Genomic DNA, 12666 nt, shown 5'->3' with positions numbered 1-12666 from the left:
TAACAAATACCCACAGTGAAGTACAATTTCCCTTAAGTGCACACAGAGATCACAGTCAGTCTGGGGCTGGTTGCTCCCTTGCTCTCCAGGTCCCCAGTAAGACTCCCCACTGGCACAGCTATAGGGTCCAGATCTCAGCCTAGCTGGCAAGCTAACCTCCAGTACCCTCTCTGTCCAACCAGTGCTTCATGTCCCTGCCCAAGTAGCTGACACACACCCACACTTTGAGATACGTATTCATACAACTTCACAGACACTCCTGGGAAAGGCTGACACAGATTCTCCAGCTGTGCCCCTTTACCCAGACTATATGGTAGTAATCACTGCCACCACCAGCTAATATTTATCAGCTACCCAAAGGCCCTTAAAAGGGTGTCCAATTATTACTGTGCAATATTATTATCCAATAGTAGTGCAACTTAAGCAATCTTAAGGCTTTGGAAGGACTTATTACAGTATCACTTATAAGCATGCAATGTACTCTAGAGCTTACTTGTCTCTTCACAAACCAGCCACAGTGGAAAAGGGTTTAAAAATATTTAATAATAAATAATTAAAACACAAGATAATACTACTACACCACTGTGCTATTCAAGAATTCAGAAATCACACAGAAACTGTTCTGACATAACAGAAAAACACCTAGTCTAATCTTTATAGTCCTAGCTATTTCTACAAGAAAACATACTTCTAAGATAACTTACTTAAGACAACAGGCAGTGCTGAGGTTGGATATCCAAGATAAAAATGCTTACAGTCTCTCTCTGAGCAATAGTTTTTAAAATCGCTAACACATTTGTGCTGGGCCCTCCCAGATTACATAATTTTGACACTTAGGTTTCCCAGTATACACATTACATCATCTTTTTCACCCTTCCTGGTGTTCCCAGGCTACACATTAACTGCATTCACATTCTTTTACACTTACAGCAATAAAGGACATTCCATATGTAAATTCTGGTCATTAACATTAGCCTTAAAACAATAGGCAGGATACTTACTCCAGACTCATCGACTCCAAATTCTAACTTCAAAGGACATACAAAACATAATTTTAATTTCAAAGAACATTTGAAGTGCTTGGCTTGGTTGCTACAATCTTGAAGTTCATATTTTACAGTGTTTTCTTTCATTTAAGAAACAAGCCTGTATTTTATATTTATATTTACAAACGCCAGACTTATGTATCAAATTCTATTTGACTAGGCTGGCAGCCTTCACCTCTTCTCTACCAGTCTTCACATTGTCCATCTAACATGTGTGCCCCGAACACGTGGCTCTCATGGACTTCTGCTTAGGTAGCCACACACTCACCTACCTCTACACTGGCCCCCATGTGATAACCCCTTTCCTCTAACAGTGATTGTGTCCATCCTGGACTCCCCCTGGGACAGATATGCCAGTCCTCCCCTACTCTACTGTCAAGCACCTGATACTTGAACTTGGGTTGCCTGGGTCACAGTCAGAGCTTTATATCTCTTCACTACCAACGTGGCTGAGGCTTGGGACCTTGTGTTATTCACTTCACGTGTGCCAGTTCTGTTTACTTAGATGGGATGGTTCTGGATAGTCTTGTGGATTTCCTGGAGTCTGGACTCAGTGAGGCTGTTCATAAGACTATGGTTGCTTCTTTGGCAGAGACATGATATGTGATCTGTCATTAGGAGTCTCGTCTCCATCATTGGTAGAACGAAGACCAGAAGGAATTAGCCTGGCATTTAAAACTTTTCCAGGCTACTTTAGCTTTTTCTGCCTTACCCATAGTACTGTGCATCTAAGGACCCGTCTGCAGATCTCTTTACTCAGATTTTAGAAACATCCCCATGTTACTAGTCGTTAGAGTGCTATAATTTTGACATTTTTTCCTCTGGAATTTTGCATGTTCGATTTTCTTGTTGTTTGACCTCAGTTCAGGTCAAATCATTCCTTATTTTTCCCACTTTGCTGTGGTGTGGTTAGTTGTGATGCAGTATAGTAAACCTTCCTTTCCCTTTGTTGGCACCATTTTGTACCGGTTGCATTCATGCTTGTTCTTTCTTGTGCTGTGTAGCCAAGGAGAAATAGATGGACTCTGTCCTTTAAGAAGTTTAAGTGTGGGATGAAAATCTCCTTTAGGATGACTATTGTAAATGCATAAAATACCTGGGTAAGGCTCAATTATTACAGGCATGCCAGATTTCTGTTTTCTTTAAGTCATTCATCTCAACAGAGAGAATTGGAAATATTCCAGTTTGTCCTGCTTCTGATTTTTTGTCGCAATCTTTTTATTCTAAGTGCTTCTCTCTATTTCCAAAACTAGTAATGTCTTATGGCCTTTCCCGGTTAGGGGTCGCCACAGCAGAACGCCGGTCCACTTATGATTGGCAGTAGATTTTTACGGTGCCAAGGTGCCAGCCTGACACCCAACCTCCAACGAAGGCACGCCCATTTACGCATGCACCTACCTGCATGTCCTTAAACGTCACTCGACATTGGGGAGGACATGCTGACTCCACACAGAAGGTGCTCCAGTTGAGAATCGAACCGGAGAGCCTCTTGCTGTGAGGCGACAGCACTAATCGCTGCACCAACTAATCCTCCTGATTCTTGGAAAAGGAATTAACTGTGGAGGATACAATGCCTAATCCTAAAATAAGTTATAGTCTGCTGATGTGTCCATTGCTGAAGGTGACAGGAACAGGTTTCGTAAGTGTAACCAAATTAAGGTATGTTGAGGGTGTAGTCTCGAATTAGAGAACTCTTCTTTTCTACCCTGAAAATGTTTCTTATAATTTGTCGGAGCTTTGTAAGCCATGCCACTTATCTTTGGCATTTCTCAGGTCGTGCATGTCTGTTCAGGCCAGATGGACTATTAAAGGATGTCGCAGGCATTTTTCAGTAAACAGCAGATATAGTCCCCAGATTCTTCCCCCACTAACATAGGGAGCATCTTTTCTGCCCAATTATTCTGACATGAATGACACCTTTTCCTCTCTGGGTTAATTCCTACCCCAGTCCCTTGGTCAGCCTCTCATAACTGATGGCCCAACTGGGGTTGATACTCATGATCTTGATGGTTCAAATGTCAACATTTCCATCAACTTCAATGCTTCCAATCTTGATACCTTTAGGGCTGTAATATCTTTTGTTTTAAGGGACCAAACTGCTTGAACCATCCATGATGTTGCCCATTTCATGGCTGACTATTCCATCCATATTTGGTCTTTTGATATTTTACATTATACCACGCCCACAGTCCCCCCCCCCCTTTACATTCCACTATTCCACTTAAAAAAAGATTAGGACCAAAGAGACTGAAACACAGTTGGACCAAATACAAATAGATACTCCCTGAGGCTCAGGTAAGCTAGCCCCTTGGTTCATTCACCTCTGTAAGGACTTCATCTCCCACCCTCTCACTCATAGATACAACCTCTGTTTAAGTAATAAGATTACGCATCAATAGTTACTCCTGTTCCAAAACTACCCAAGCCAACTACTGCTTCACAATACAGTCCTATTTCAGTATTTCCCACTTTGGGAAAAATACTAGAAAAATTATTTACAACCAAATTACTGTTTTTTTTATCACTATCTTCTTCTATTCAGGAACCAACATGGATTCTGGTTTGGATGTAACACCAAAACAGCTCTGTTCTCCCGCACAGTTCTTATGCTATCTAGTTATCTTTACAGACCTCACAAAAGCCTTTTATGTCATTATTAGTAAGTTACTATTTGACAAATTAACTCTAACAGGCATTAGTGATAATGCAAAACCTTGGTTTGTAGACTTTCTCACCAGTAGAACCCTCAAGGTGAAAGTAGGCACCACCTATGAAACAGCTCCTGTTATGAAAGGAGTCCTCCAAGGTTCCACTTTAGTCCCTCTGCTATTTTCCATATTTATCAAAACTCCCATCATCCTCAGGTACTCCCTGGAAGAAGTTCTTGTATTGGTACTCCATTGGATATAATTGCTAGGGTTCAACATAAACTTAAATGGATATAATTGCTAGGGTTCAACATAAACTTAAAATGTCTTCCATTTTGTCAGAGAGGAGTTGAAGACACTCCAGTGTTGGTTGATCCTGTCTTTGGAGAGGGTTCAGGAGTTCAGTGTCTTTGTATAATGATTGTTGATGGAGCTCAGATAACAGGCTTACACTCTGTGCACCTTCCAAGGCTCATTGGTGGCCACAGACTTCATAGTGCTGTTTGTTCACCTGAGGATGTTGTTGCAGTGGATTGTGAGTAGCTTTGAAGCCACCACATGCTCATTGGACCTCCTTTGGTGTTGGACCATTTTTGGTTTGGCCTGGACTGGTGGATAGTCTTCACCAACCTACTGGCAGGTGTCCATTTCTACAACCAAACCCTTTTCAGCTTTTGTTAATAAATATTTGATTTGTGAATTGCTGAGCTCACTTAGTTGCCCACATGGTGAAATCAGTGTGGTTCCACCCAAATATGGTGCTCCACATCAATCAGTCACTTGTCCAGAGCAGTGTCTCTGGCTCTAAAGGCTTGAAGGCCTTGGAGAAAGAGTATGTTCTTTTTCCCTTTTGGACAGCCAGCCAGACAGCTTGTCTTGTGAACCTTAGATAAGCAAGGGAACACTGATTCATATGCCCTATGCAGGAAAATGATGCTTGTTTGACATATAGGTCCATAGATGGAGCCGAATATTCTCACAAGTTCTCTAATCCACTGATCTGAATTAGTTAACTTCATTTGGTCTGCAACCTGTGGGATACGGATCCAATCTCGGATCCGAGCCGGTAACTTTGCAAAGCTTAGATCCGAGCTCCTAGCTCCTCCCCTTACCCATAATCCCCTGCCAACCCTGACTGACCTCAGATCTAGTTTGCCGCGCTTCTGAACAGCAGCTAGATTGCGAGCTCCTGGTTTTTTTTGGCAGATAAGTCTCTCTTTAAAATCACTTGTTAAATTTGAGTGACTGTTTGTGTGTGTTAGGTTCCCTTTTGATAATTCAGTTAAATTTTGGTTAAGATTACTCTAGTTTCTTCCTCCCCTCGCTGGTCGTAGTTAGTGTGTGTGTGTGTGTTTAGTGTGTTGGGGCCTACCGAGTGAGTTTTTACTTTAGTATGTCTGAGGCCCCAAAGCCAATATTCTCTAAGTGCACCGAGTGTGGCCATAAGCTCTCCCTGGCGGATGGCAACATTCGGTGCGTTCGGTGCCTTGGGGTTGAACACCTTTCCTCTGGTTGTGCTATCTGTGCGGCGTTCAACCCCAGGGCACTGAAGGACCGGAGGTCTAAGCTGATCCTGGCGGGACTTTTGCCCCTGGATTCGGCTTCGGCCTCTGGTGCTTCTGTGGCCTCCTCCCAGGCTTCGGTGGCGGCCACTCCTGCCTCTCTCCCCCAGGCCGGGACTCAATCTCCCACTTCGGCGCCGGAGGAGAGAGAGGCCAGGAAAGAAAAACGGAGGGAGAAGCACCACAAGCGGCAGGCCGAGGCCTCCGCTTCGGCCCCACCTGCTAAGCGGGCTTCTCCCTCCACGGCTCCCAGGTCTCCTCCTTCTCGGCTCCAGGCTCCATGCTTCTCACCGGGACCGAGGAGGAGGTGACCCGATCTCCGTCGAGGTCATCGAGGCAGCACTCCTGGCCAGCCTCGGTGGCCACGTCGAGATCAACACGTAGCCTTTCTGAAGCTGATTTGGACCGGGTGATGCGAAGGTTCATCCAGGCCCAAATGCAGATGGGAGTGCTCCTGCCCCCCCCCCCTCCTGGGGGGAGCTCAACACCCTTCTTTGCCCCGATAGCTCCTTCTCCGATCCACTTCCCGGGTTCGGAGAGCTCGGAGCCGGGCAGCGTTGGGGCCGGGGGTGGGTCGGCGCCGACAGTATTTGGTACTTCGGCTCCGACTCTTCCTTCGAGTTTTCCGGATCCGTCCTTGTCGGATCCGAGCTCTCGGAGCCGTGCTCTGAGCTTCGGATCCGAGGGGTTTAGTGTGCCTTCGGCTCCGTCCAGGTCGGAGCACACTGGCCCTTCGGATCCGATGGTCTCGGTGCCGGCTCCGATCCACCCATAGGATCCGAGTGAGGGTCAGCTCTCGGATCCCAGAGAGAGTGGCTCTCCCTCGGCCTTCGATGTGGTGGAGAGGGCTCTGTTGAGTGCATCCAGGCCTCCGCTCCCTGCTACGGTTCCATCCCGCACTCCCTCTCATTTGGGTAAGGCTTCCGTCGCCCGGCCACAGGGACAGCCGGCTTTGACATCTCAGGTCGTTCCCCTGGACATTGCTGGTGAGTCGTCCTCGGACAGTCCCCCCGAGGATGTTCCTCACAAGCGGAAGTGTAAGAGGAGGCACGTGGACTCCCCTGAGTCCTTGACAGAAGACACGGATTTGGATGAGGGGGAAGGCTCCCCAAGGTCACCCCCCGAGGATGTCTCCTTCGGAGACATCATGGAAATGCTTAGGATAAGAGGGGGGTGGTCTGCCGACAAGGCTTCCTCGGATGAATCCGTGTTCCTGGAGGCGTTCGAAGCAGGCCCATCCACCTCTTGGGTGTCCCCTCCGGCCAACCCCTTAGTAGACCTTATCACCACTAGGGCGTGGAAGGAGCCGGACACTGTGGAGCCAGTCCCCAAACATCCTGACAGGATCCTGAGCCCCCCGGCAGAGAAATCCCATTGGAGCAAGGGACCCCCCGTAGATGCCATGTTGGTGGTGGCAGCCACCAAGAGTGAGTTAGCCCAAGAGAGTCCATCGGTCCATCCACCGAGCAAGGAGTCTCGCTCGATGGACCGTCTTGGGAAGTGGGTCTTTAGTTCAGCGACCTTCACTGTAAGGTCCCTGAACTACATGGCACATGTGATTCGACTGCAGCGAGACCTTATCAAAGAGTATGCTGCATCGCCCTCGGAGTCCATGTTGGGGGAGGACAAACAGTTGTACTCCATTCGCATGGCCACTCTTAAGTCTATATCCAACACCTCTATGCGGCTTTTATCCCATGCTACAGAGGGAGCCGCTAGAGCCAGCGGAGCAGGCCTAGTTATGAGGCACCAGGCCTGGCTCCGACATTGTGATTTCGCGGAACCCTTCAAGGCATCCTTTGCGAATGCCCCCTTCGATGGTTCTGCCCTATTTGGTCCAGAGCGAAAAGGACGGGAAGATGTTGTCTGCCGTCGGAGTCCGCTTCTCTGCTCCCCAGAGGTCCTTCTCCAAGAACCAAAAGGGACAGAAGAAGATGTGGTTCCAAAAGTCGCAACAATCCCAGTCCGCTCCAGGCTCCCAGTCCTTCCGCGGCAGAGGAGGACAGGGTGGACGCCGCCCTAGAGGCAGAGGGGGCCCGAGGAACTTTGGGTCGAGAGAAGCCTTCTCTGATCGGCCCATGCAGCAACCCTGAGGGGTTGCCCGACTGCTCCACTCTGGAGGAAGTCGGGGGGCGTTTCTCAAAGCACCTGGCAGCTTGGGAGTCCATTACAACAGACCGCTGGGTGCTTCGTATCATATCCAGAGGATACAGAATTCCCTATTTCTACATTCCAGACACCCCCGGACACCTCCCCGATGTTCCACCCAATCGGAGGGAGGCAGCAGCTGCGGAAATTTGGCTGCTTTTAGAAAAAGGAGCCATCCAGCACGTCCCCCCAGGCCAGTCTGGATCGGGTTTACTACTCCAGGTTCTTTTTGGTGCCAAAAAAGACAGGGGACCTAAGGCCCATCCTTGATCTTTCCCTACTAAATCTGTCAGTAACCAAAGAAAAGTTCAGGATGGTCACTCTTCAATCTATTCTCCCCCTCTTGCGGGAGAACGACTGGATGTGCTCCATAGACCTCAAGGACGCGTACTACCACATATTGATGGACAAACGGTCCAGGAGGTTTCTCCGCTTCCGGCTGGGAGCCAGTCATTATCAATTCAGGGTCCTCCCCTTTGGTCTCACCTCAGCCCCCAGAGTGTTCATCAAGGTATTAGCAGTGATAGCAGCCCACCTGAGACTCCAGGGAATGCAGGTCTTCCCGTACCTGGACGACTGGCTCCTCACCGCCCCGACAAGGTATCTACTATGCTTAGCCAGGGACTACTTTCTCAACCTTGCTCCGCAACTAGGGATCACTATAAACTCGGACAAGTCCTCTCTCACCTCGACTCAGGTGATAGATTTTATCGGGGCCAGACTGGACACCAACAGGCAACTAGTCTTCTTAACTCCCGACCGGTTGCATACTTTGAGGGCACATGTGCGGGCCATCCTTCAATCTTCAAAACCTCCGGCGGGATTGGTTCTTAGGGCCCTGGGGTCCATGGCAGCCACTATATACCTTCTTCCCATGGCGCGTCTGAACATGAGGATTCTACAGTGGACTCTCCAAGTACAATGGTCCCTTCATCAGTACCCCTTGAGTCACCCCATTTCTCTAAGCAGGGCCTGCAAGAGGGCTCTCGTTTGGTGGTTTCAATCGTCGGACCTCCAGGCGGGACGCCCCTTTGCCACGGTCCCCCCTCTCGCCACGGTGACCACGGACGCCTCCCGTCTTGGGTGGGGGGGCATTATTCGAGCAGGACGGTCCAAGGCATGTGGAACGACTCGGAGACCTTATTGCACATAAATGTTATAGAGATGAGGGCAGTGCTGTTGTCGTTGCAAGCACTTCAGAGCCTTCTGCCTGTAGGAACAATTGCAATCCAGGCAGACAATATGTCTGTGGTATGGTATATCAACAAACAAAGGGGAACCAGGTCTTACCCACTCTGTCGAGAAGCCATGACAGTGTGGGAATGGGCGATCTCCACCAACCGCTTTCTCATTGCAACGCACATTCTGGGACGGACCAACATCCTGGCGGACAGACTGAGTTGCACCATCCTTTCACCTTACGAGTGGTCCCTCAATCCTCAAGTAGCGAGTCGAATTTTTGCCGTTTGGGGGCAGCCCTGTTGCGATCTTTTCACATCTCCCTCAAACACGAAATGCAACAATTACTTCGCTCTCATTCCCACTGCCGGGGAAGCCCCGAGGGACGCCTTGGTGCATGCTTGGCCACCCGGTCTTCTCTATGCCTACCCTCCTCTTCCCCTCATGCTGAAACTTCTTCAGAAAGCCAGTCGGTTGGGGAGCAGGATGATCCTCGTTACCCCATTCTGGCCTTGCCAAGCTTGGTTCCCTTACCTCTGGTCTCATCGAGTGAATCCGCCCTGGATTCTAGATCCCCTTCCGGATCTAATCTCCCACTTCTCGACCCGGCCAGCCTCAAGCTTACGGCTTGGCTGCTCCAGTTCCACTTGTAGCTAGGACTCCCAGTATCTCTTTTCCAGTTAAAACTATTCTAGTAGCAGCGCACAAGCCCTCTACTAGACAGGTCCATGGTAGTAAATGGAAGCGTTTCTCTATCTGGGCAGAACGCCATAATTTGGACCCTTTTACAGCCCCCTTGCCTGCGGTGCTGGACTTTCTTTCAGGTCTCTTTAATGACGGAGCTAGCTGTTCTACGGTTAAGGTTCAGTTAGCAGCTATCTCTCATTACCACGTAGGTACTGAAATGGGCCCTTTGATTACTACAAAATTGTGCAAAACATTCCTAAAGGGTACCTTTCTTCTTAGACCTCCAATAAAGGAAGCGGTACCTCCATGGGATTTGACCTTGGTATTACAAGCTCTGACAATCCCTCCCTTCGAACCGGCGTCTTCAGTAGACCTCAAATATTTGTCTTGGAAAACAGCCTTTCTTGTGGCTATTACTTCAGCCAGGAAAGTATCTGAATTGCATGCTCTTTCTGTGAAACCCCCATACTTAGCCTTTCACAAGGATAGGGTTTACCTCAGGACCAATCCCTCCTTCCTCCCGAAGGTAGTTTCTGAATCTAATATTAACCAATCTATCAATTTGCCGGTCTTCTTTCCTAACTACCAGAACAAAGGGGAGTACAGACTACATTCTTTGGACGTGCACAGACAACTTAGATTTTACATTCATAGGACATCTGGTCATAGACAATCCGACCAGTTGTTCGTCTCCTTTGCCAAATTTAATCTAGGTAAACCGGTCTCGAAAGTTTCCTTATCGAGATGGATTTCACAGTGTATCATTACAGCTTATCAAAATTCCGGCAGGCCCGCACCTCAAGGAGTTCGTGGCTACATCTGCCACCTTTAAATCCAGGGTTTCCTTGGATGATATCTGTTCAGCAGCTACTTGGGCCTCATCTCATACCTTCATCAATCATTATAAATTGGATATTACCTCCAGAGGGAGAACTTCTTTTGGCTCCGCAGTGCTCCGGAATATCCTTCCATGAAGGCCACCCAAGGTTTAGGTAGCTGGGGACTCTGTCCCACAGGTTGCAGACCAAATGAAGTTAACTACTTCAGATTAAGAAGTTATGTACTCACCATAACGTTCCAGCTGAGTAGGTAAACTTCATTTGTCTGCAATCGCTTCTCCGTCCCCTGACCTTCAGATGTGTTTCATGTCATATAGTGATGTACCATTCTGATAATGTAGTTAGTTATCCACTATAGTGCTTGCGGGCAAACTTGATCTGAGGTCAGTCAGGGTTGGCAGGGGATTATGGGTAAGGGGAGGAGCTAGGAGCTCGGATCTAAGCTTTGTAAAGTTGCCTGCTTGGATCCGATCCGTATCCCACAGGTTGCAGACAAATGAAGTTTACCTACTCAGATGAAAGTTATGGTGAGTACATAACTTCTTATTCTTTTCCTCTCCTGGATTTGTAAATCCAGAGATCATGTCTGGCCAAGGTTTTCCAAAAGTGGGACATACTAGAGAGTAACATGTTTGCTAGACAGGAGAATGTGGTACTTCTATTGCTCTTCTTGGTTCAACAGGGTAAGGGAATGTAGTGTTGGATATATTCAGTCTCCCTTGGAAGGTTCCTGTACACTTTCCAGCTGAGCTCACAGCATATTACAAAGTTCAGAGAATAAAGACCACAACATTCTCATCACCCCTTTGTGGCTGAGAGTGAAGTGGCTGTGGTGACTGTCAAGTCCCTAAGAATACAAGAAACCCTTTGATCCAAGCCAAGGATGTCTCCCACATTTGGTGTGACATCCCGGTCTCTCTCGGAGCATGGCTTCAGCTATATATTTCAGATAACTACAAGATGTGCTGGCATGAGGCTCAAATGTGTTTAAGGCTTAACCTTCCACTTAGCAGGCCTGTACCTTTAGATGGAAGTATTTCTGAATTTGCGTTACATAGTACTCTGTACTGGCCCATTCTGTGAGTGTGCAGACAACTTTAATACACCTTAGACACGTGAATAATTTTGTCATTAGTTATTCTATGGTTATTGCGTGTAAGATAATTTTGTGCCTTAACGCTTTATGGACGGCAGGACTGCGTCTCTGCACTGGTTGGTCAAGCAGTTCCTTACAGAAGCGCTAATTATTTTTCTCCATTGAAGGAAACCTTCCCTTCTATGAGATTTGAACTTCATGGCTGACAGGTTTGTGCCTCCATCATCTGAGCCTGCAAACTTCATTTACTTGAAATTGATGTCTTGTAGAACCCTTTTCTGCTGACTGTCAAATATGTACATTACATCTCAGTTAGTGCATGAGGCCTTTGTGTCAAGAATTATATCTGGTCTTTAATGAGGCTAGGTTGTCCCCCCAGGATGAATCTACGTTTTGCAGGTTTCTGTGAAATAATGTCAGTCTGACAGTATTTTTGCAGTGAAAGAAACCAAGGGTAACTGCAGTGGCAGCTTAGGTGTTAATTGAACTGAATGTATGAGTTTAAGTAAATGGACTAGTCATTCATCATCTTTGTACCAAGGAGAGGGAAAGGCTTGCTGTGCTATGGTCACAATCTTCAGTGAATACCTTCAAAAACATAATTTAAAATAACTGTGACTTGAGGAGTTTGGCTACTTTTGGAAATTCAGTAGCTTAGGACTTGGCTGTCTAAACTGTGTGATTCTTTGATTCTTTTGTTCCTTTCACCAACTTGGGATTCAGCTCTGTTAAGGTCGTATCACAGAAGGTCCTTAATATTAGCTATATCAGATACATTCATTCCCTGTCAGTTTATCAAGAAAAGACTCCTCCTTGATTTGTCAGGAATACCTCCCTCTGTTGATGAGTGGCTGTTCTTCCAGTTGCTGGTGATGCCTGTTAGATGGACAAGTATTCTTATATTCCTTATTTGTTAATGCAATGTAAATCCTGAGTGATTTATTGATTTGCAGCGTGGATAGCTCTGACAGCATGAATGATTATGTAGCCTGGTCACAGTGCCACATCCACTGTGTGCATCCAAATGGGTGCACAAAAGTTCCTGAATGTGGAATTTTACAGGAAAAAGTGATGAATTCTGATTAATGAAAAATAAATATCTTGTATAGGGCCCATTAAGGGAAGATGCTTTCACAAGTTAACAGGTACAGTAAGAACATTTTGTATTATGTGGCGAGCTGAGCTTATCTCTTACAAACTGTGTTTTTTATATAATTTTATTTTGAGTTTGTTAAGACTTAGTAAGAACTTCAAAGTTCAGCTTGCATCATTTAAAATCACAGTTTAAAATGTGAGTGACTCTGATAATGCCATGTCTTCCAATATACCCTACTAGCAGCTGATAATCATATTAGGTAGTTGTATTACATAATGTAGTGTTAGGGTCCCAAAAGCAAAGTCTAAAGCATTGTTGCCATGACAGGATAGAGAATTGTTATGGTAGAAACAGCATGCTGCATG

At 46.8% G+C, this 12666-nt stretch overlaps 1 protein-coding gene across 2 annotated transcripts in view; it reads right to left on the bottom strand.

The window, feature by feature from the left end:
* The window catches only part of FILIP1L (filamin A interacting protein 1 like), a 2033704-nt gene that overhangs the window by 1489147 nt on the left and 531891 nt on the right, over positions 1-12666 (bottom strand). The gene's annotated exons all lie outside the window — the stretch shown is intronic.

The sequence above is a fragment of the Protopterus annectens genome, chromosome 5.part0 (assembly GCF_019279795.1).
Source record: "Protopterus annectens isolate FY-2018-M chromosome 5.part0, PAN1.0, whole genome shotgun sequence".
In the NCBI taxonomy this organism is placed as follows: Eukaryota; Metazoa; Chordata; order Ceratodontiformes; family Protopteridae; genus Protopterus; species Protopterus annectens.
Note: the sequence above shows the minus strand (reverse complement) of the source record. Positions and strands in the feature narration are given on the sequence as shown.